Below are 23,927 nucleotides of genomic sequence, written 5' to 3'. Positions count from 1 at the left end.
AATCTGTGGTAGGAATGATATCCCAAAATCTGCACTAAGGCAGGCATTCTCAACCTCACTTGATTGTTTACTTCCTTGTAAACAGGTGAAATGAGGGGTTTTTTAAACACACATACACACACAAACCAAAAACCACCAAACCATGAAGGTATTTCAGAAAAAAAGTACCATGAAATCCACCCCTCCCCAAAATAATGGTCTTCAACATTTTCATATTGTATGTGCAATTTTTTCCCCCTTCTACATTTATTGTTTGAGTAATTTTTGAATGGTAATGTCAGAAAATGTACTCTTGGGTACTAACAATTTTAGTCCCTTTCCCCATCATTTGAATAAAGCTCTGACATTAAAAAAAAATTGCTTCCCATGGCAAGCTACCACATGCAACGTTTCAGCCTGTAGCCATTTTTATGTCTGACTTCTGAACTCCTACAATAAGGATTTATAAAATCTGCTGACACCACCTTAGCCATAACATGAATGTCATCTTCATGGTACTAATGATAAATGGCATACATTTTAAAACATTTAAAATAATCATAGCCTTAAAGTGAAGCACATCTGGCTAATATTAATGGTGTAGGAACTGCCCAGTGTGGATCTAAATTATCAACAGTACAGAGATGGCAAGAGATAAATTGCATAATAAATCACCCTACATATTGTATTTTTAAAAAACTTAGAAAAAGATATCTATTCGTCCTGTTTATGCAACATGTCAGCTGCTTTAAAAAGATGAATAGTTCTGTTTTCAGATTTATTTGAAAAGAATGAAAGTTGAGTATCCTGTAGTGTTGCATACTGACACTTACAAAGTATTTAAAGTATATGCATTCACGAGCAAGAGCGCTTCACTATTCTTTGATCAGTTTATAATCTTTGGGGGACACAAACCACTGGGAATCTATTTTGCACACACTCCATTGAAATGAATGACTTCTGGCTTGCTTTTCTGGACCAGCTCTCCAGAAATGAAGTGGCCCTTGGGCTAGGGGCCTTTTGCCACCCACAGCGCCACCCTGGGGACCCCAATAAGCTAATGAAACAGCCATGGGAAGATGAATCCTTTCCCTGCCACCTGCCCTTTCTGCTTTTCAAACATTTATACTAGGCTAGGGACGCGGGTGATGCTGTGGGTTAAACCACAGAGCCTAGGACTTGCCGATCAGAAGGTCGGCGGTTCGAATCCCTGCAATGGGATGAGCTCCCGTTGCTTGGTCCCTGCTACTGTCAACCTAGTAGTTCGAAAGCATGTCAATGTGCAAGTAGATAAATAGATACCGCTCCGGCGGGAAGGTAAACAGCGTTTCCATGCGCTGTTCTGGTTTGCCAGAAGCGGTTTAGTCATGCTGGCCACATGACCTGGAAGCTGTACACCGGCTTCCTCGGCCAATAAAGCGAGATGAGCACCACAACCCCAGAGTCAGTCACAACTGGACCTAATGGTCAGGGATCCCTTTACCTTTACCTAGTTGACTGGAACTGCTCGGCTCAGTGCTATGTAAAGAAGCATCAATCTGCCCACCATCTTTATTTCATCTGCAGATCCAAGTGTCAAGCTGAGCGTTGGTGGCTCACCAGCCTAGTAAGAATGTCTGAAAAGGGGATGACATTTGCTTTTCCATACCAGGTGTGGATGCTGGGCTTAACAACGCGTGCACATGTCCAGTCTTAGTGGCGTTTGTGTAGGATAATTTCTTGGTGGATGATACGGCTTCCGGGAGATACACGCTTCTGGGAGAAGTGGCTTCCGGGTTCTGGCGAGATGCTGATGCTGCAGCCACTTCTCACTTCTCCGGTGGCGGGGTGGGGAGGTGGCGTGGGAAGCACCAGTGGCGGTGCTGCAGAGGTGAGGAGAAGCGGCAGCAACAGCAAGATCTTGTGAGATTTTTCGGGGCACTTGTGAGATTTTGCAGAAACCCATCACCACTGCTCCTGCTTGCTTCTCTGATGGGGATGGCTGGCACTGCACCATTGGAATCTGCTACCCAAGGCAGTTGCTTCAGTCTGCCTCATGGGTGGGCTGGCTCCACTGGTGAGGTGGAGTTACAGAAGAGTAAAGTGTTGGTGAGGTCAGAGATGTGTTGATGTACCAGTGCAGCCAATCTGATGCTTTTGCCTATGCTGTTGATGCTGTTGAGTATGTTTTGTCTGGAGAAGAGATAATTAAGAGGCAGTTACTAGTGAAGGCTGAAGGGGACTAAATCTGTGAGAAGCTTCAAGAGAGGAGACCGATCACAATAACAAAAAGGTGCTAAGTTAAGAGGCACTATTGCTTTTTGAGCCCTCTTCTACTTGCTGTGTTAACTACAGAAGCTGGTTTTCACCAGGGAAGGGACTATATGCAGTTCTTTTAAACAAATGTTTTTCTAAAACATGTCTAAAACATGTCTAAAACAATGTTTTTACAGTACAATCCTGTGTGTCTTCAATTGTTTTTTAATGATTTCTTTTTTTTTAGCGGTTTCTGTTTTGGTTGTAAGCTATTTTGAGCCTCATCAGGGGAAAAGGCAGGACAGAAATACAGTTGTACCTTGGTTCTCAAACGCCTTGGTACTTGGATATTTTGGCTCCCAAACGCTGAAAACCTGGAAGTAAGTGTTCCGGTTTTCTAATGTTTCTCGGAAGCCGAACGTCCAATGCGGCTTCCGATTGAGTGCAGGAAGCTCCTGCAGCCAATCGGAAGTCGCACCTTGGTTTTTGAATGGTTTCAGGACTCAGATGGACTGCCAGAATGGATTAAGTTCGAGAACTAAGGTACGACTGTATGGAGATGATGTGCTTGAACAATCCTGACTTTGCCACTGCCTCACCCCTCTTGGTAAGTGGCAGTGACTCCCTTGGCAGCAGGTCCACTCCACCATTCTCTCATGTGATAGACCCACCATGACTTCATCAACTTCAGTGGAACGTGTGTGTGTGTGTGTGTGTGTGTGTGTGTAGAACTGCAGCCTAAGTTAAGGATTTAACTGAAAAGCTGGTGTGCAGTGTTAATACTCCTAGGATTTCAGCTCTGTTATGCATAGTTTTTCAGTTAAGACGTCATAAACACCATGGTTAAAGGAAAGGATGTGGTCTCAGATGCTCTAGCCAGCAGTAAGGGGATAGTGGCTCTTTAATTCCATTATATTTTCAGCTACAGAATATGATATGAGAGCTTCTTTTAAAACGGCATCTCTTGAGGCTTTAATGATTTAGAATAATTGTAAATATATAATCAAATCTTAGTGCAATCTCCATCTCAAGGATTAATTTGAAGTTATCTGTCACAGCATTCTCAGATTTTCCCTATAAATGGATTTTTAATAAGTGATTTATATACCCATAACATAATCCTTTTAAAAATCCTCCTTCAAAAAATAATAGTTCTACAGTCTCAATGGGATCTGCAAAAATAGTTTGCACGTTGATTTGTTCCTTCCATTTGAAGGAGCAGGTAGTGTGAAATGATCTTGCCTGCTGATTTTCAGTATATGAATAAAATGTTAAAATTATTTATAATTATGAAATTTTACATGTATAATGACTATGCAGTGTTTCAGCCGGCTCCTGGCAAATACTTGATTAGTCAAAAAAGATATTGCTCAATTTAAAGTATTTCTAACATTCTAGCAGTGTCTGAAAGTGTGGGATGGGTTTTAATGGGTAGAAGAGGATATATTAATAGTGATTTATCCTTCCAGGCACCCATGTGTGGGGGTTGAACAGAGTTTTAAAATCCCACCCTTGGCAGCAAGAATTAAAAACATAGGAATTTGGCTGCAAAACCTTGTTTTGAGCAAGCCCAGCTATGAAGTAAGCTGGCTCTCTCTTTCTTACCCCACTTAACAAAGAATCAGGCAACAACTTGGAAAGTTGACTTCCTGCAGCCAATCAGAAGCTCCGATTTGGTTTGCGAGCGTTTTGGAAGTCGAACAGACTTCCAGAACAGATTCTGTTCAACTTCCAAGGTACGACTGTAACTGTTTCCATCCAGTCTACCAGTGCTCCCAATGCCACCATTTTTTATGCCTAGAAAACAGCTATCTCTACATAATTCTGTTTCTGCTACTACCAGTGCATAGTCTTGGATGATGAGGGAGAAGGGCATAGGAACATGGATATAATCAAAAGAAGAAAGGATAGTGAGGAGTGGGGAGATTCTCAGCCATCCACTCTCCTTTGCAGAGTATTTCCCCAAATCTTCATGTAATATACCATGAATAGTATATTCCTCTGCATTCTTTTCAACTTGTAGCAGCATATGAGGGTTTTCAACTACTGATTTATCTGGGTTATTGCTGTCATAATAAATACACGAAGCAGCCTGCTTTGTAACACAGGGACTGAAGGGTGTTTCTGTTGTTAATGTGAACTGCTGGTATAAAAAAGCTTTGTTTTTTGCTGTCCAGAAAAATTAAGCCATTTTAAGATTTGGAAGGGGACTAATAAACCAAGGGGCTTTGCTGCCACTTGGAGGACTTCGGTGATGCACATGAACAAACAACATATGAAGCCACTTATCCCAGTGAATTATTACTTTATTTGGCAATACCTGTGACATATGAGTTTGTTTAACTCACCTATCTCTGCTGAACAAGACTGTGTTTCTCCTTTTCATTTATTGTCTTGTGTCGGCCTCTCTGCTTTGTACTTACCTTTGTTTTCTACAAAGCCATTCTGGTGACTTAATATTAATAATATGTTTAGTGTTACTGTATTATGACTTACTAGAGCTATCGTCCTTTAAAGTCTTAATAATAAAGCGAATTCTTATTTTTAAATAACGAACTAAATTCATGAAGGCCACTTATCTGGGATTAAGTCCCATTGAATTCAGTTCAGGGCTTAATAGGCATGCATAGTGTGCAATATTATGAGTGTTCACTCAGAAACAAGTTTCACTTTCTTCAGTAAATGTAGTTTTCAATAACAGGGAATGTGAATCTTGGAATTATTATTAACCTTACACAGTAGACAGATTAATTTTGTTAACATCTACTGTTGGCTGTCCTTGAGAAACCCTTTAGCAGTGAGTACATCCTCTCAACATCCTGTTTGTGTTGACTTGAAATTCTGCCCTTGTATTCCTCAGAAGATTCAAAAGAATTCTAACGTGTCTCATCCCCAATAGATATATATTTCCAGTGCCACTATTTAGTATCATGTTTGGAGCCAGTGCCACTATTTAGTATCATGTTTGATTCAGAAGCTCAGGATGAGGAAATCCATTCAGTATGCTGCTGGAAAACTCTGCACAAATACATAGAATATTTATTATGCTGGGAAGGTTTGGTAACCAAAGCTGTTATATACCACATGGTGGCCATCCTTTGTTTTTGTTGGTCTGAGCATTAAATCAGTGTGTCTACAATCTGTTAGTATTCCTTGGTTGTGTTATGGATTAAATTAGATCACAGGGCTGCCAGGTTTAATCGGTAGATTAATCAACTAAATCTTCATTTGATTAATTGCTGAGATCAAACTTAATAAATGTGACTGTGAGTTGTTTATTATTATTTTTTAGGTTACCGTTGCTTGTATGTGTTGCTGTAATTACAATTAAAAAGAGAAATTTTAAAAATGATATTTCAGCCTAACAACACATTAGTATATTTTGCTTATTAAATTGTAGGGTAGCTTTTTCTTCTTTTCATAGTTCAAAAAGCATCTTTCCTGATGTTTTAGTAATTTAGTAATTTTGTTTACATTTAATCAATTCAACCAGTTAAAAGACAGATGATTAATCAATTATTATTATTAATCAGTTGACAGCCGTAATACATGAAAGACAGACATTTAGGAAGCATAACTTATTTCTGAGAAGGTCTAAGATTGCTAATGAGTGTATTTGGAACAATACTTGTAAGACTAACTTCCTTCATGTTGGCTAGTTCTTTTAAGCATAAACACTCATACGCTTAGTTCATATGTCAGGGCTATATTTTGCTTAGACTGTGGAGAGTGTTTCACATGCTTCATCTACCCTTTACCATGCTGATTGCCTTGCCCTGCTTTGCTTTCTATAAACTATAAGATGGGCAAGTTATCAGTACCAGTATTATCCCCACACCCGCAGAGAGAACAACTTAATGAAACAACTTTACTAAGTAGGGCAAAGATTTGCATCAAGGCAGCACAGGCAACAGTAGGCAAGGAATTTGCATAGAGGGTAAAGAACATACTCAGTCCTTTATCTCTGCTCTTGGGCAGCAGCACCCAGGCTAAAACCCAATCCACTGATTAACTAAGCTGATGATCTCTTTGCCAACTCAACATGCAATTAACTAGGGAGGTGAAACTGCTCCCCATCCTGTCCGTGACGCCCAGTGCTCAGCAGAGTGGTTCTATCGGTGTCAAGAATGTCAGATGGCAATGCAAAGTGGTTGATCAGACACCCTTCATCCAAGAGGGCCTCAGGATGCTTACCTTCTGCCCAAATTAGTTCCCACCCCACCCCAAGTTGTGACAAAGTTACATCCAGTTGGAAGCAAACTTATCCACACACATCCCAAATCAGAACAGTACAAAGTAGGTGAAAAAGTGTGCCTCAGTTAAAGATACCCCCCAGATCCTACTCAACCTCCCAATGGGACTTGCTAATCTTTCATTGCTCACAGGGTTAGAATGTTAAATAGGATATGTTTCTGAGCATATGTGTTGAGCACGCAGCAGTTTAGACACTTAAGCCTAGATGCATTTAAGGGCCATGTACCACTGTTCACACCCCTTTCACCTTGAACTTCCCACATTGAGACCAAAGGTCTAAAAGGGGGTTCTTTGTGCATTCTGCTGAATGTACAAAGAATCCCCTATTAGACCTTTCCACTCAGTGTGAGTACATCACGGACAGAGTCAGAAGGACTGTCGATGTTGGATGTCAGGGGCAAAGCAGTCATGTGTGCCCTCACCACAGTAATTCCTCCACATGTTCTGATCTGAGTAGGGTTATCTTTTTTTAATTAAAACATAAGCAAAGAATGGTTACCACAAACCCAAATGTATAGGAGAAATTGGAAAGATGCTAAGAGAGAAAGGAGAAACTGAGCACACAGCATGTTCCTAATGACACAATGCTAGTTTGACCATGATGTTCAAATGTTACAAATAAACATTTCTGTTTTCCATATTTCTAAAGTAATGTGTGAAATTGAACCACAGTTCTCACCTGTTGATTTTGAGCCTGGAACAGTGCATCTCCTGCCTTCAGTAATATTGAACTGGCTGACACTTTCTGGTTGTATTCGTTTTAGGTTTAGAAGAAACGAAAGTGAGAAGTATGACAAAAAAACCAAATTGCCCAATCAGTGAACACACTGTTCTTGTGGGTTGTAGATTATCTGAGATGATCCATATGATTACATTTCCCAGGTTTCAGTAAGGACTATTGAACTTACCAGAGTTCAGATATAAAGAGCTAAATAATAGAACTGAAATATACTTTGGTTGGAGAAGGAAATCTTCTGGGTTAAGTCCTCTTGCAGATGCTAGCACCACTCTAGAGATCTGAAGTAATTAGGAGCTGGACTTTCAACTTTTTATCCTAAGCCACTAGTGAATTAAAAAATACGATGTGAACTGAAGCCCTGTTGAGATTGCCTAGGTCTGTGTCAAGATGGTTGCAATCAGGATGTAATTCAGGATGCTAGCAAAAGAGATGACTGATTTCAGCAAAACGATGAGTAGAATCCAAAACAAAATTTAAACCTCAAGCCTAGCTTTTGCATTTTAGACTTTTCTGTTCAAATTAGACATTTAGTTTCTCTCTGATTGTGGCATGCTCAACTTCAAGATCTCACCTTTCTGCTGTTAAAAATACTCATCATGACCTGATGAGTAAGAGTCTTGAAGGAAACATAGATAGAGGATATATATATATATATATATATATATATATATATATATATATATAGCGCACCACTTTAAGCGCCTACATGTATCCAAAAGCATTTGCCACACATATTTTTGCTGTACTCTATTTCCTATGGAAGAATATCATTTATGAAGCTGTAGCAAATTAGTGAAATAAGTAAATAAGTGGGGGCCTAGATGTGCACTGTAAAATCTGTACATATACTGAATGTCCACACAGCACGATGCTAACATACTTACTAGGGCTGAACTGACCTGTTCCATTTGAAATTGTCCTGCACACTCTGTAGATGTGCATGCAAGTAAGAAATTCTATTTACCATGTCCATGGACAGTAGTTGCAGCACTTCGTGGCTCACTGCTGGTGCCAGGCCATTTTGGACCTCCCAATGGCTTAAGGGACATGTTCTCCTCTCCCTTCTGCTGAGGGGAATTAAAATTCTCCTGCCCATGATATTAGGCAGCCGCAGGAGGAAAGTGGCAAAATCACCCAGTGCTTGAGCCAAATCACTTGCATCTATAATCGATAAAGTTGTGGCCTCTTAAGACCCAAGAACGTTATCCTGTGCATTTGTATATGGGGTGTTAGGCATCAGGCACACTGCGTCCAAGCCCACAACTGGAGCACATAGCTTCTGTAAATTTGACTGAATAATGACTAATCAGAGCAATTTTGTGTGTTGACTCATGCACAGTAAAACAGAAAATAGTGCCAGAAATGTGTGATAAATAATCAGTACTGATAATTTTCAGCCTATGATGGCCGAATATATCTGAGAGCTAATATGTTGCAGACTACAACTCCCACCCAGTGTTCTGTTGTGTTAATTTCATTAGCACAAAGAATTTTTGAGCTCTGGACGCAGTACTGCCCCTAAGATTTCAGATTAAAACTGCAGAGTGGAAGGCAAGGAGGACATTTTCTGCCTTCTAGCTACTCTCTGAAGACTGGAGAAGAGACCTTCTAAGAATATAAGGGGGTGAGAAGGGCTTCTGCAGTCGGTCAGCCCTAGACATCCCACCCTCCCTTATTTCTATGCGTTGCAGGTTGCATGAAAGTGACCAGGTGATGCCTTCCATGCAATCATTTTGGCATTGGGTGGATACATTTCTTCCCCTGTCCCTAGTGTTGTTCATTGGGGTTATTAATTTTGGATCAGAAAGCTTTGTATGCTTAACTTTTTATAATGGAAAGTGGGGAGATCCACTGGAAAGTGTGGAAAGGAATGTTTGGGAATCTGCTCTGCATACTGGGTATTGTGGGGACCCCAGTCATAGGACATCTATCTCCACTGCCAGGAAGAAAACATATCTGATTAAAGTGTACCAAGGAGGAAAAGGGAGGAGAAAAAGAAGGAAAAAACCTGGTGGCGTGTTAAGAGAAGTTTTCAATATACATTCCTCCTATATTTCCAGGCATACAGTGGTACCTCAGGTTAAGTACTTAATTCGTTCCGGAGGTCCGTACTTAACCTGAAACTGTTCTTAACCTGAAGCACCACTTTAGCTAATGGGGCCTCCCGCTGCTGCCATGCCGCTGGAGCACGATTTCTGTTCTCATCCTGAAGCAAAGTTCTTAACCTGAAGCACTATTTCTGGGTTAGCGGAGTCTGTAACCTGAGGTAGCACTGTAGTTATGAAACAGGCAGGTCAGTTCTTGCCTAGAAGAAGGCAGGGTGAAGGGGGAGGTTTTTGCCTTCAAGAGCCATAATTCACCCCACTTTGTTTGGCCTGTGTATGAATAATCAGAATATTAGCGGAAGCTCTATGTATTTAAGTCACAGCTGCCGGTCTTGTCGGCGTTACTATGGAACTCATTGCTCTTATCAGGCAGAGATCTGCAGGGATACGACGGAAGTACTCTAAAAGTTTCGTACAACTTTTCATTTCTAAGAGTAGGCAATATTGAAACAGGGAGGATAAAGAACATGATAACATTTTATGCATTTTTTTCCAAAAAAATGCTTAAAATAATGTTTATTGAAGTTTTGCCAATTTACAGCTGCATTAACTTCTGTAACTCTTCTTTTCAAGTCACGTTACTGGAGTGACTATGCATTTTAATCACTCATTTATAGAATTATTATTGTACATAAACTTCTACTTGAGAGACTAAGGTAGGTGATCTTAATTTGTTCAGTTGTAATGAGATTGTAAAACATGCTAGATACCTAAAAATAGAGTGGTTTGCATTTTGTTGTAACATATTTAATTTTCTGATAGTCCCTGAGCACTCCTGTATAACATTCACTGAAAGCACTGGAATGAATACAAGTACCGAATGAGATTCTGTACATGATAAAGATATGCATACTTGCCATTGCCAAGAGGAATTACGAGCATTAGTTCTTTTCTAATATAAACATCTATGCTGTATATGTTAAGAATCTGACTATTATCCTTGTGAATTTGAATTCTTCATAATACAGTATGGCAATTCCTTTCTTTCTTGAAGTAATAGAAATAGCCTTAACTGGAGCTGTATTACATATTTATATCAGGGATCAGACTGCAAATGCATTCTTCTGCAGAGAAGCAGAAAGATCATGTGAAAATGGTGACCACATGTTGTCAGACTGGATGATTTAACAAAACCAAAGGCAATCATTTCAAAGAAAAATGTTTTATTTTCTGCCAGCAGAGAATAATGGAGAGAAATTGACTGGTATTATTTTTAAAAATTGCTCAAATCACTGCAGTTAGTATAAAAGCGTCTCTGGAACCATTTCCTGTAAGTTAACCAGACATAAGATTGTATCCTTTCTATTTTGAATACTGAAGCTCATATTTCATCTGTCTTGTATGGAGCACATCAGGTATAATAGCTCTTTTTGATAGTCTCTTCGTTTACCCTTTCTTTTTCAAACCCTAACCTTGATGCACAAGCATCAGCAAAGTATTGCGGTTAGTATTTTTAAGTACTATTAGCTGCACGATGACCTTTAACGGGATTTTAATCTGAATCTGGTAGGGTGCATTTGCAGCAAACACTGCAAATCTAAGGATGGTATTAAAATATTATTATTGTGATAAGATGCTCCCAGTTTCAATTTCACAGTTCCTTTTGGAGGGAGAATTCGTCAGCAGATAAGCTTTACAAAGCACTCAGAAATGCACCAACTATGGATGGTGATGAATATCCCACACTGATGCTTCAGTATGATGAAAAGATCCTTGCTTATGTCTGACGTCAATATCTTCTGACTACGGGAATACCTTAAGATGGTAATTTGTTATGTGTGAGAGAGAGCTGTTGACAGACTAAATATATATTGCTTTGACAAAGATTAAAGTTGGACATCAAATTATTACTTTGTTATTGATTGCTTTATACCTATTAATATTTAGCACACTGTACCTGCCTTTCAATAATAATATTAAAAAACCAGAATTGAATCCCACTGCATTTAATGGCTCTTACTTCCTAGTAAGTGTGTTTAGGATTATAGTCATGCAGCCCAGTTCTTGCAGCAGAGGGAGGAAATGCCCTAAACACTGCCACGTTACTACCAGGAATGTGGAATATGTGCAAGGTGGTTTTATGTTCAGCTCCAGACTTTAGCAACCAAGTTCTCCAGATAATCATTTTTCTTATTTAAATATGATTGGGTTCTATCTCTGCTGTCATTCCTTCCACATTGCTGATGGTTCAGCTCAATTAAAGGCATTGTCGTTTTTGTGTATGCCTGCTTTGTGGTTTCACTGCATCATGGGTTTTGTTGACTTTCATCTGCATAGATTATCATTCCTGCACATACATATTTTACAAGCAAGAATGAAAATGTTTTGGTGTGAAACATTGAGACATTTGTAGAATACAGATTGTTTGACTCCTCTACATTTGTGCTTCACTAATCAGAATTAGGATGGTTCTACATAAAAGGGTTAAATATCACAGGAATACAAGTGGTTTGGCACAAATACATGAGTGAGCTGCAGTGAAAATATTGGAATAGTGGGGGGCTAAAGATACTATGAGTATTCTTAACATTTGTGTTGTAAACACCTTCATTAAAGCATTGCCAAATTCAGGATGGCGCCCGAAGCTTTTTGGTTAGAATTGAAGAGTAGTGGAACCAAAGAATTAAACCTGATTTTAAAAACAAAAACATGATTTCAACACCATAGACTTGCTACAGTAGTGTTTGCAGTGTATTTTCATGTATAATTATTTCAACATTTCATCTCAGTAGTACAGATGTATTGTTTCCCCCCAAAAAAAGTTTAAATGAAAAAGCATAAAGGAAGCTGTAGTTCCATCTTGAATTCCATATTCTGTACTGAGTAGTGAACTTCAAGGCCTTTCCACCTCCCTAGAATTTAGGATCCCATGACCTGTTATAATCTCTCTATAAAGTCAATATACATCACGGTTACCCAGCGTGGTGCCCCCCAGATACAATTCACATAATCACTGACAATTGGCTATGCTGGCTGGTCTACGTGTTTCTTTCCCTCCTTAGAAGTGGGGAAGCTAATTTTATTTATTTATTTGATAAATTAATAAATCACTTTCACACAAAAATGTCTTGAAGTGATTTCACTGTAAAACCATCAACAATAGAAAAATAATTTATGCTGAACATACACATTTGTTCAATAAAAAGCTTCTTTTTACTCTTTCTGGAATATATTTCAAATACTTGCAAATACTTCCTTTATCCCTAGATGTCAGGGACCGTGCTGAGCAGGGCTGCACTGAGGAAAAATGGTGGGAGCCACCCCCTCCTCCTGATCCTGAATCTTCCCAGGAGCAGGAGGGCAGTATAGATTTGGAACAGTGGTTTGCAGAGGGCCATAGTTCAGAAGGCAGAAGCTGGGAAATACTGGATGGGGAACAGCTAGCAGAAGAAACACTAGGAGGGAGAGAGAGAGAGAGAGAGAGAGAGAGAGAGAGAGAGAGAGAGAGAGAGAGTTAACAGATTCACAGTCTCTGGATAGTATTCACCCCCCTTCCCCAAAGTGTCAGAACAGAAAGCACAGAGACTACAAACTCAGATTCCAAGACGTAGGAGTGACGTGGATTAATAGGGCCAGGGGAGGTGACTTTAATTGGGAGCACTGCCATTCTGGTTAGATGCTTTCTATTGTTCTTCACTGTGTTCATTAAAGAAACAAACTGGTAAGAATTCCTTTTGTTTGATCTGCTCATTTATGGCCAGGGGAGAGGAAGCTGATTCCCCAAAGCGTGACCCTAGACCATGCCCTTCAACATCTTGCTTTGTGCTCTTCTCGAGTTCTTTTGTCTGGTTGGATATTCCCTTGAACTTGAACAATGCCCTTGCTTGCCTGGATAGAGAGGCGGCTGGGTATGTAAAAACCTCTGACTTTTGCTGAACTCGAAATGTGGCCTACTGTACAAATGTAGGTATCTAACCTGTTGTTCCACCAGCCTTTGCCTCTGGCTCAGCTCACCAGTACCATGTGGCCCCCAAAAGGTTATCTGTGAGGAAATGTGACCATTACACTGAAAAAGGTCCCCCCCCCAGCCCAGTGCAGTACTTAATAGCTTGTGGTAATATTGGTTAAGTGGAGGAAGAAAGCAGAATACAGGCATCCGATTTTATTATGCCTGGAATTCTAACATAATTTCTTCATTCTTTAAAACGTACACTTTCAAACAAACAAACAAAAAACCCTAGCGTTAAGAAGAACTTTTCTCTCTTGTTTTTATTTTGCTGCATCTCAGGTATTCTCTTAACATTTCCACAAAGAAGGAATGCTTTCTAATCAAAGTCCTCCCTAAATCAAGTTGATTTAAATCACCAATGACTCTTCATGGATTTTAATCAACACTTCTATTTACACTTCACTGCTTTCCTAAGAGAAGGTATAATCCCATTGGTTGATAAACATTTAAAACATTTTGATTTACAACAAAATAGAGTCCCTTCTACGGATTTGCAATATCTTTTGACACTTCAGAGAGCACATTTTAAACAGGGTGCAGTATTTTCAGGTCAAGTTATGCATTTTAGAATGTTAGAGAATAAACCATTATTCTCTACAGCTGCCCATTAGAGTCCTTAAGAAGAACAGCTGATAGTTACTGGATAATAAGTGTGTTTGTTAAAAGCTAGACATTGAGTTTTTGTGATATAATACTATTTTCATGATATATTAATATTTTCATGACATAATAATAATAATAGTTATATCATAATAGTCATCTCATCTCATATCAGACAACTTTGAACTTAAGCAAACAAATGATAATTTGCAAGTATAAAACAGACTCAGTAGATGTTAGTGACTGATGGGTTTTGTTACTTATTGGTTGTAAGTCACTTTGGGTTGCTGTGGGCATAATAAATCAACTATCAAATTCAAGAATAATAATAAAATAATTACCACTTTTGATTGAGGCACGTTTGTGAAATCTACTTTTCCATGTTCAAGGAAGCATGAATGATTGGTGGCTGTTATGAGAGCAGAATACTGGAAAAGGGAGGCTTTTGGTCTGATTCAGCAGGACTCCTCTTATGTTTTTAGGTTTCCTTCATAAGCCTGGCTCTGTTGGACTGGAAAGAGGCTGCTGTCTATCCATCCAGTACAGCTGGTTCAGAAACTGGCACATTTATGAAAACACACATACAGTGGTGCCCCGCAAGACGAACGCCTCGCAAGACGGAAAACCCGCTAGACGAAAGGGTTTTCCGTTTTGGAGGCGCTTCGCAAAACGAATTTCCCTATGGGCTTCCTTCACAAGACGAAAGCCCATAGGGAAATCTCCGGGACAGCGGGGAAGCGCAGCGCGTCTTTCCCACTGTCCTCGGACCTCCTCCGAAGGCTGGCGGTGGGGCGGAGAGACCTCCACCCGCCGCCAGCCTTGGGAAGGCTGCTCCGAAGGCTGGCGGTGGGGCGGAGAGACCTCCTCCCGCCGCCAACCTTGGGATGGCTGCTCCGAAGGCTGGCGGTGGGAGGAGGTCTCTCCGCCCCACCGCCAGCCTTGGAAAGGCTGCTCCGAAGGCTGGCGGTGGGAGGAGGGTTTTCCTTCCCACCGCCAACTTTCAGAATTCTGTTCTGAATGTTGGCGTGGGGAGGAAAAACCCTCCTCCCACCGCAAGCCCCGGGAACAGAGGAGAAGCGCTGCGCGCCTTCCCCTCTGTTCCCATACCTGTCCTGAAGGCTTGCGGTGGGGAGAAAAGCCCTTCTCCGCACCGCCAGCCTGGCAAGCGGTCTCCATAGGAACGCATTAATTGATTTTCAATGCATTCCTATGGGAAACCGTGCTTCGCAAGACGAAAAACTCGCAAGAAGAAAAAACTTGCGGAACGAATTAATTTCGTCTTGCGAGGCACCACTGTAAATTACTTTGATTGAAGTCTGGATAATAGAGTGACCCCTCAAAGGTGTTCAGGGAAGAGCAACAGAGGCAAGATCAGAACTTTTTACCCAAAAGAGAGAGCCTTTATTGACAAAATAAAACAAAAGACAATTTACACATTAACTATTAAAGGCTGAAGGAAGCGGAAGGGGGAAATGAAAGTGGCAAAACAAAGGTGGCTAGGTGGTGATGTTTCATCATTTTGGAGCTGAAGTGGTGGTGGAGAGAGGAGCCTTCAGTGTAGGCCAGGAAATAAAAGCAGGTGAAAAATCAATAACAGTGCATGAGAAGCACCTGCTGGATCAGGTCAGTGCTTGACCTCACAGTCCAGTAGTCCAGCATTCTGTTCTCACAGGGGCATGCCAGAAGTCTGTGGAAAGCAGGGAAGCAGGACCTGAGCACAACAGCACTCTCCCCATTTGTGTTTCCCAGCAGATGACAAAGGCATATTGCTTCCTACAGGAGAGGTAAAACATAGCCATTGTGGCCATTGATAGCCTTATCCTCCTTATTTGTCTAATCCTCTTTTACAGCTGTCCCAGTTATTGGCCATCACTACTTCTTGAGGGAGCAAATCCCATCCCTTAACTACGTGCTTTGTGAAGAAGCTCTTCCTTTCGTCTGTCTGAATCTTCCAGCATTCAGTATCCCTGGATGTCCCTAAGTTCTAGCGTTAATGGGGAGTGAGAAAAGCCATGTCTACTCCTAACCATGTCTATTGCCTGGTGATATTTCATATGAAACTGTGGTTTATAAATATTTAAACTAAATATCCAGAAGTCAGTCCCATTGAATTAAATGGAGGTTAGATCCAGATAAGTAGGGTTAGGATTTCAGCTAAATATAGTGGTGGGAAACTCGGCTTCACAAATTACAGTACAGTGGTATCTTGGTTGTCAAACTTAATCCGTTCCGGGAGTCCATTCGACTCAAGGAACAGTTCGAAATTCCTGCACTCAAATTGGAAGAAGCCGCATCGGACGTTTGACTTCCAGAGTATATTCGAAAACTGGAACAATTACTTCCGGGTTTTCGACGTCCGGGAGCCAAAACGTACGCGTACCAAGGTGTTCGAGAACCAAGGTATGACTGTAGTTGTGTGGTTGCTGCTGAAAACAATTTCTGTGTTGTAGGGGCCCTTACACTGCAGTGTGTAACTGGCTTTCTACGTAGATCTATTTGCGTGTTCAGACCCAGAAACCTCCCCCCTAAATAAATTCACACATGACTCAAATTTTGGTTTTGGTTTTTGGCAGAATTTAGGCAACAACTTTATTGATTACAGAAAGTGACTGGTTGCATAGGCTCTGGTTCGACTAGCTCCCTGCCATGCAGATAGCGCTGACCCAGGGCACCAGCATAGGTCAGCCAAGGGTGAACACCTGGATAAGCGGAAAGCCGGGACCAGGCTAACTCCGCCACCCAAATGTCCCCCTGGACTCAGGCATGAACACAACCCCCTCACAGGGGTTGACCAAACCATCAAGTCCCTGTATTCCTTTAACAGAATAACCTTCACATAGGGATGGTGAGAGCGTTCTCCCATCCCTATCACCTGAACCAGAGCCTATCCGCAACCTTACAAGTTGTCACGATTTGCTATGCGGCAGGTGAAACCCAGATTGCATCAGCCAAGTGGGGAAAATTCCTGCCGTGCCCCTGTCCCAATGACAGAAGACACACGACGGCATAGCAAGGTCAAGCACAAAGCCCTAAAAGTAGTGAGGTAGGCGGGTGTTCCGAATGGGCACACTGAAAGAGGAAGCTCTGGGTCACGTGCACGGACCGCTTAGACTGCGTCCCATTAGCCAGATTGTACCCAGCTTTGAGGGATCTACCAATTGGGTGTTGTGGCTGACCAATTGTATCCACAGGGTGTCGGTTTTCCAGGTCTCACCGCAGTACGTGTCCTCTTTAAGGGAGGACCCCATCTCTCACATGGTGAGTCTCTTAAACTGCACCTTGTGGGACCACTGCTGTTGGTACAGAGGCAGAACGAAGGGGACAGACCCATGAGAAGGCCATTACCTGCGTTATGGCATCCTGAAACAGGATATCCAAATGGGGCCCCTACCACAAGGAAGGATGTTCTGGCACTTAGCATGTGGAAACATTTGGCAGAGCACTTTTTTTTCCCCATAGAGCCCTGTACCTTTTTATGACAAAGTACTTTTTTATTCTGACTCTCAGCTGAAAGCTGCAATGTGTATTTGTTTGTAAACTTCAGTCATGAAAAGAGTCACATAGGAAATTGCTGCTGTTCCACCAAATTAGCTTCTCGGATATCTTTTTAATTAGAGCCCATAACTCAGATTCTTGGTATTTTAGGAAGATGAACAATACAAATTGAAGTACAGATATTTTTCAGTCAGCGCTTGGTTCAAAGGAAGCTTTTATACACAGATGAGGTTGCTAACAAATAGCATGTCATATGATAATGAGACTGTGTTTTCTTCAGTAATTTCACATTTGTAAACCACACTGCTGGGAAAGTAAGTGGAATGTTTATCTACTCTATTTTTACACTGACAAATCTCTGTTAAAGACCAGGGTGCCTAACAGAGACAAAGCAAGTGTGTGTGAATATATATATAAAAGAAGTCTAAACTCTAAATCACTTATACAACACCTTCAAATACAATATATTACACTGGTTCAGTATGCTCATTTCCACACGAGTATTCTTTTTAATGGAGAAGACTTCAATTTATGTTTAAGAACAAATAAACTGTAGTACTTTGACAGCCGTTCACACTTAATTCTTTGCGTTAAACCAACAGCATTCTTTTCCACAAACATCCATTGTTAGGACAATGCTCTCAGACAGAATTTATGAGAAATGGAATTATGTTACCAAGGAGATAGCATTTACTATAATGAAGAGTAGATCCTGGAAAATGGCCCCTTTTACAGCAGCTCAGAACAGAGCCACAAAAGCAATTGATTGGTCTTGGCATTTAGTCTTATATCAGCTGTGTCATCCATTGCTTCAGGAGTGAGAACACTAATCTAAAGTGACATTTCTGTTCTGGCGGGCTTTTCTGCCCTGATGAAAGCAATTACTTCATTCTTAAATGATAATTTGCTGGAGTTTCAACCACTTTAATTGATAACTTTTTGTTCTGAGAACTTCAATTGTGAAGTGATTAGCTGATTTTGTAAATAGAAATTTAAGGTGTGAAATGTACAAGTTGCTCTGAAATAAAAGTGCTCCTTACTCGAGGTAGTTCTTCCTAGCTAAATCTATATTTTTGCTATATTTTACTATATTTTAGCTGCCAACTGGATGGTTCAAAAGGGGATGATCCTTGCAGCATTTGGATCTTATATAAACAGCCACTATTATTGATTATGACATGGGCAATAGCAATTTATTTAATTGATGTTTGAAGCATACATGCATTAATGCAAAGAGATGGTTTATAAACAGAGAAAACTATACTGTAGCTAAAATCTCCCAAGGCCATTTCAATCCAGAAATACCTCAAATGATTGCTTGGAATTTAAGCATCGTCTCTGTTCATATAAAATGTAGGCTGTAATTAATATAATCTTTAAACCTTTGCAAAATCTGATTGTTAAGAGATAAATTACTAAAACATACGTTTTATTTTTCTTTGTATAGCTGAGGCATTTTAAATGGCACCCGGTTCTGTATTTTCTTGCAGAGAGCCAAAAAATGGTCATTTAATGTGTTAAATTGGAAATATAAAGCAAAAATGAAGGTCAAACTGATTTAGCACATCAAACAGTCTTTGTCAGCCAAGCTTAATATATCCTGAGTTTGTGGAACAAATGAAATTTTGCTGCTGTGTTACACTTTGCTTCCAAACAACCATTACAACTGGTTTTATATATTGTGTGAGCATCAGACCATCAAACAGTGCATCTTTACTGACGTGTTGCTGCAGTGATGATCTACAGCAGCAATCTGCCATTTATATAAGGGCAAAATGTGCATCTATATTTAGTTGTGAAATTGGCCTATTATACTCTTGATGTTTACAGAGGCTAACATAAATTAATGATGACAGCTATGAGCAGTGCATTAGTTAAGCAGCAGAGTTCTTACCTTGAACTTGAAGGTTCCAGCTTTAACTTCCAGCATATATGCCAGGCAGTTTTTTCCACACATTAAAGGGAAGCTTCTGAAACCATTACCTTTTCTTGGGCAGGATTAAAAAACTTCGTTTTGTGGCCCATGCCACTCTAGATAATAACAAATAATAGTTTTGTTTACGGATCTGCCAAATATCTGCTGATATTTACAGCATTTTTTATTTGGTGGGGGAAGAATAATTAGGGACCTGAATAATTATTAACGCAAATGGCCAATCTGACCAAATCTGAAGTTTGCCCAGTAACCAGGCTGAAAAGTTTGGCAGAGTAATGCAGTTTTCCTGGGGTTTATGTTGCTTTTTTTTAAAAAAAGGGTTTAACCCTCAAGTAAGTATTCATATGCAGTTCATGTCGGAAGTGGTGAAGGTTCTGCAGCAACTATAGATCCCACTGTTAACTATGACCAGAGATCTGACAAGTATGCAGGTGTTCAAAGGTTTGTGAGTTAAAATGACGAAGGCTTTGATGAATTTTTAATAGTTGAATTTTTAATACAGGTTGGCCTTCTTTCTTTGAGCCTGCATTCCAGATTAATTGATAAATAGTAGAACTGTGCAGTGCTAGATTCTCCTAAGCAAACAAGTAGGGAAAATCTATAAAAAAAATCTGACCAGTTGACTTCTCCTTAGATCTTAGTTGTTGCATCTTTAAAGGAGAATTATGAAAGGCTTTTAACCTTACTCTTTTTCAGTGCAGAGACACTTTTTCCTCATTTTTTTTTAAAAAAACACCACTTTTATTAAACAGAAATATTGCCTTAATAATTGTTGAACTTCTGAGTTCAGATGCCACCTGTATGAGAAGCCTAGGAGATTTGTGCATTCTTTTTCCTTGGAGTTTATCTAGAGGCTAACAGTGTTAGTTTGTTGTAACAAATTGCAAAGCAACCTAAAGACTAACAAATTTAATGCGAAATACACTTTCGTAGGATAGAGCCCATTTTATTTTATTTGCTGAACCAAAAAGTTGTGGCTATTAACTAAACTAAACTGCACACAACCTTTTCTCTCTCAGAATTAACTGCCATCAGATTATCTTGTTTCAAAATTAAATATTTGCTTGCTTCCAACAGACAGAATGGCTTCAGTTTCATTTCCTTCCATGTTGAATTTGCCCCTAGAGACATAGGTAACCAAGTCAGCAACACCTCCTGCCAAGGAGGAACTAATAGCCGGAACGTGCCGGAACTCAATTCCATCACCTCTCAGGTGAGCGCCATTGGCATTCCAAGAGAACAAGCAAGGCACTCATGGCGAGTTCCAGCACCTCTTTTTCTAGAAAAAGGGCAATGCCTATACTTTAGGGATGTGCCCCCAGAGATAACCCAGTCTCCAGCACCTGATCCTTGTTCTGTGATATTTCTTAATCTCAATTTACCTTCAATTTATCCAAATGTAACATACCCCATCATTACAAGGGGATTAGGGCTCATACAACCTCTGAACAGTCAGGCTTTGAAACTGCCAGATACCACCTCAACCTCTTTTATCAGTCTCATTTGGCAGCTTCTTATGTACAGATCTTCTGGTGTTGACTAGCAGTCCATTTCTTGCTCCATTTCTCCTGTAATTTCAGCAAGATGGTGGTGCTTTTTCAGGTCCAACATTACCACTGGGGAAATTCTACCACTATGATGATAGGAGCAGTTAACATGATAATTATGCTGCCTTAAGTGATATTAGGAAATGTAAAGCAATTGCGACAGTCACAAGTGGTGCGTTCTCTGTCTTTGACTCATTATGATTCTTTCAGAAGATTCCGATTCCATCAAATAAATATCTGTATTAGGGGTTTCTTTTTGGAAAGTAGACTAACAAGGCATATATATATATATATATATATTTGCTTTCGTAGATTTTCACGGGTACAGGAATGCAGGTTTTGGTGTCCTCGGGTGTCTTCCCGTGTAAAAGTTGGGGTGTCTAGGCGACGTTTCTGTGTGCCTCTGGATCTGGTGTCAGTTTTTGTGGGGAGGGCTAATTTCCAGATGTCTGGCAAGCGGGATGTGTCGTCACACCCTCACAACATGAACAAGCGTGACGACACATCCCGCTTGCCAGACATCTGGAAATTAGCCCTCCCCACAAAAAACTGACACCAGATCCAGAGGCACACAGAACGCCAACACCAATCAACCACACCAGACCCAAACCCAGACCCTCTCCACAGATGAATTACAGACACCATCCAGTAGCCAATCCATGGTGGCACCTCCGGATGCTGCACCCCCCTGCAATCCCTACACAGATCTGGCTGACACAAGCCACAAAACCACAGCTCGCCCCTATACACGAAGCCAAGCCAGAGCACAACTAAGTACAGTACAGCCATCTTCTCAGGAAAACTCTTCACAAAGTTCAAGAGGTCAAGACACAAAGACTTTAACAACTAATCCACACCTAATGACCCACCTAAGTGGTACTCAGGATATCACTCAGGAAATCACTCAAGATATCTCTCAAGTAATTAAGGAACAAAAGAAGAAAAGGCACACTAGCCTGGGAACTTCCTCTCTGCCCAGAACATTGGAGGCTATACACCACACCCCCTCTACAGTATTTATAGGAACTCAAACACTGAGATCCTGCTCTGTTCCAGTAACAAGAAGCCGAAAGCACCAGCCTGAAGATGACGAGTGAGACCTCGTCGAAACGTCGCCTAGACACCCCAACTTTTACACGGGAAGACACCCGAGGACACCAAAACCTGCATATATATATATATATATATATATATATATATATATATATATAAAATTTTAACAATACGGTACTGCAGCAGACTGGCAAATTAATCGGCAGAGAACTCCCCAACCCTGCAGCCCTTTCCTGACATCTGCCTTCATGCAAACGCCTTTTGCATTTCCACTTTTCTTTGCCCACGTCTACATGCTCTTTCTGACGGTGCCTGGGAAGGAGCCAGGAGCCAAGACAGGCAGCCATGATTAGCACTGCAAAAGAAAACACAGCCCTACATTGACTGCTCTTGCAATTCTTGCGTCAAGGTTAGGAGACAAGGAGGGAAGTGGGACTGGCTGCCACCATGTCAGACAGCGCGTAGCCTTCTCTGCTTTTTAATGCTACCTAATGCAAATGGGCACTAGATTAATGTACAAGCTGTGTCATTCCCACTGGCTTATGCCATTATATCATAGTCTCAACAACCTTTCAGCCCCTAGGGCCTTATTTTATGGTTATAGCCCTCCAAACCAATCACTATTTATTACAACTACAGTGCTGTCACTTCAAAAGACTTTTGGTAAGATGTGTAGAATATGGCAGGGCGACACTTCGCATTTCAGGAATAGCTGAATGAATTTTTGAATTTTCTCAGAATGGAAGGAGCAGTACCAAACAAAATGTTAGATGGCGTATTAAAAAGGCAATGTTAGCACAATATGAATATAAATATAATGTTTTATAATAGCCTCTATCTGCCTCGTTTTCAACAAAAACGTTTGACTTTCTGGAAAAGTAAAACTGACTTGAGACTGGTTTATTATTATCCTAAGAAAACTGCAACAAGTTAGCAAGACACACAAGGTTGGATCCAGACTTAGTCATGCTGAGAGTAGGCATATTAAAATCAGTGGGATGAGGTTTTCTACATGGGCACTTTCCCAGGAGTAATCTCTATTGAACTCAGTGGATCTTACTTCTGAGCATAGGATAACACTGTAACTGCCTAATTATGGCAGTAAACAGTAGTGCAGTGCACACAAATGTTCCTTTCATTGGGCTCAGTTGAGCCATCTTCTCTCTGGCTCCAAGGAAAAGTAATTTGTGAGTCAGTAGCCTATAGAGAACAGGGACTGTTGAATGGGTATACACTGCTGTCATAGTAAATAATGTAGCAATGCACATGTTGCCAAGAAGGGGGAAAGACTGGAGAAGGCTGAAGGGGTCCCATGTCAGTTCCCTCTCGTTAATGCATGGACTTCACCCTATATTTGCATATTAAAGCATGATTTTTGACTTTGCATTGTGGATGGTGAAATTCAAGAACTTCGCACTTTGTCCTACAAATTGTTAATTTGATAAATTGTTACTGCAGTGGAACAGATACCTTTAATGTCATAATTAAAAGGACTTAACTGAGTGAATGTGAAGGGGGACTGTGCATGCTGTATTGTGGTCAGGTTTTTTTAGGATGAGTATAGCTGTGGTTGAAATTGTGGGAGGAACTGAAGGATACCCTATTTGTAAGTTTGTTGGAGTAGTGAGAGAGGGAGTGTTTTGAAGTGACAATGGCAGCTTATAAAATAAATTGTTGGGTTAGAGCCAAATTATTGGACTCCTCCTTCTGACAAAGGCAAAAGTGAGTGAAGCAACTGTTACGACTTTTTAAACCTTTGTACAGTCAGCTACATATCAGCAGCAAACCCTCATACCTCTCCATCCATCCAAGCAAGCAAGAGGCATTATTCTACCTCAAGGAAACATTCTAGCCAGGGAAAACCACTTGGGTAGGGCATGGATCAGGGCTGGTGAGAGGCAAGGTTAGGGATGCAGTCTTGAGGACTGGATAGAAAGGTTCCCCACCTTTGTTCAATACAACCAGTTCTATACAATCAGTAGATCTCCAAAGCTTCACGTAAGGGTCTTTTTCTAATTCTAACTGGAGATGCCAG

General features: G+C 40.6%; 1 protein-coding gene across 11 annotated transcripts in view; it reads left to right on the top strand.

The window, feature by feature from the left end:
• Positions 1-23,927, top strand: part of NPAS3 (neuronal PAS domain protein 3) — a 628,833-nt gene that overhangs the window by 171,280 nt on the left and 433,626 nt on the right. The window lies entirely within an intron of this gene.

Source organism: Podarcis erhardii (assembly GCF_964252035.2).
Source record: "Podarcis erhardii genome assembly, chromosome: 1".
NCBI lineage: Eukaryota > Metazoa > Chordata > Lepidosauria > Squamata > Lacertidae > Podarcis > Podarcis erhardii.
The sequence above is the reverse complement of the archived record's forward strand: the minus strand, read 5'-3'. Positions and strand labels throughout refer to the sequence as shown.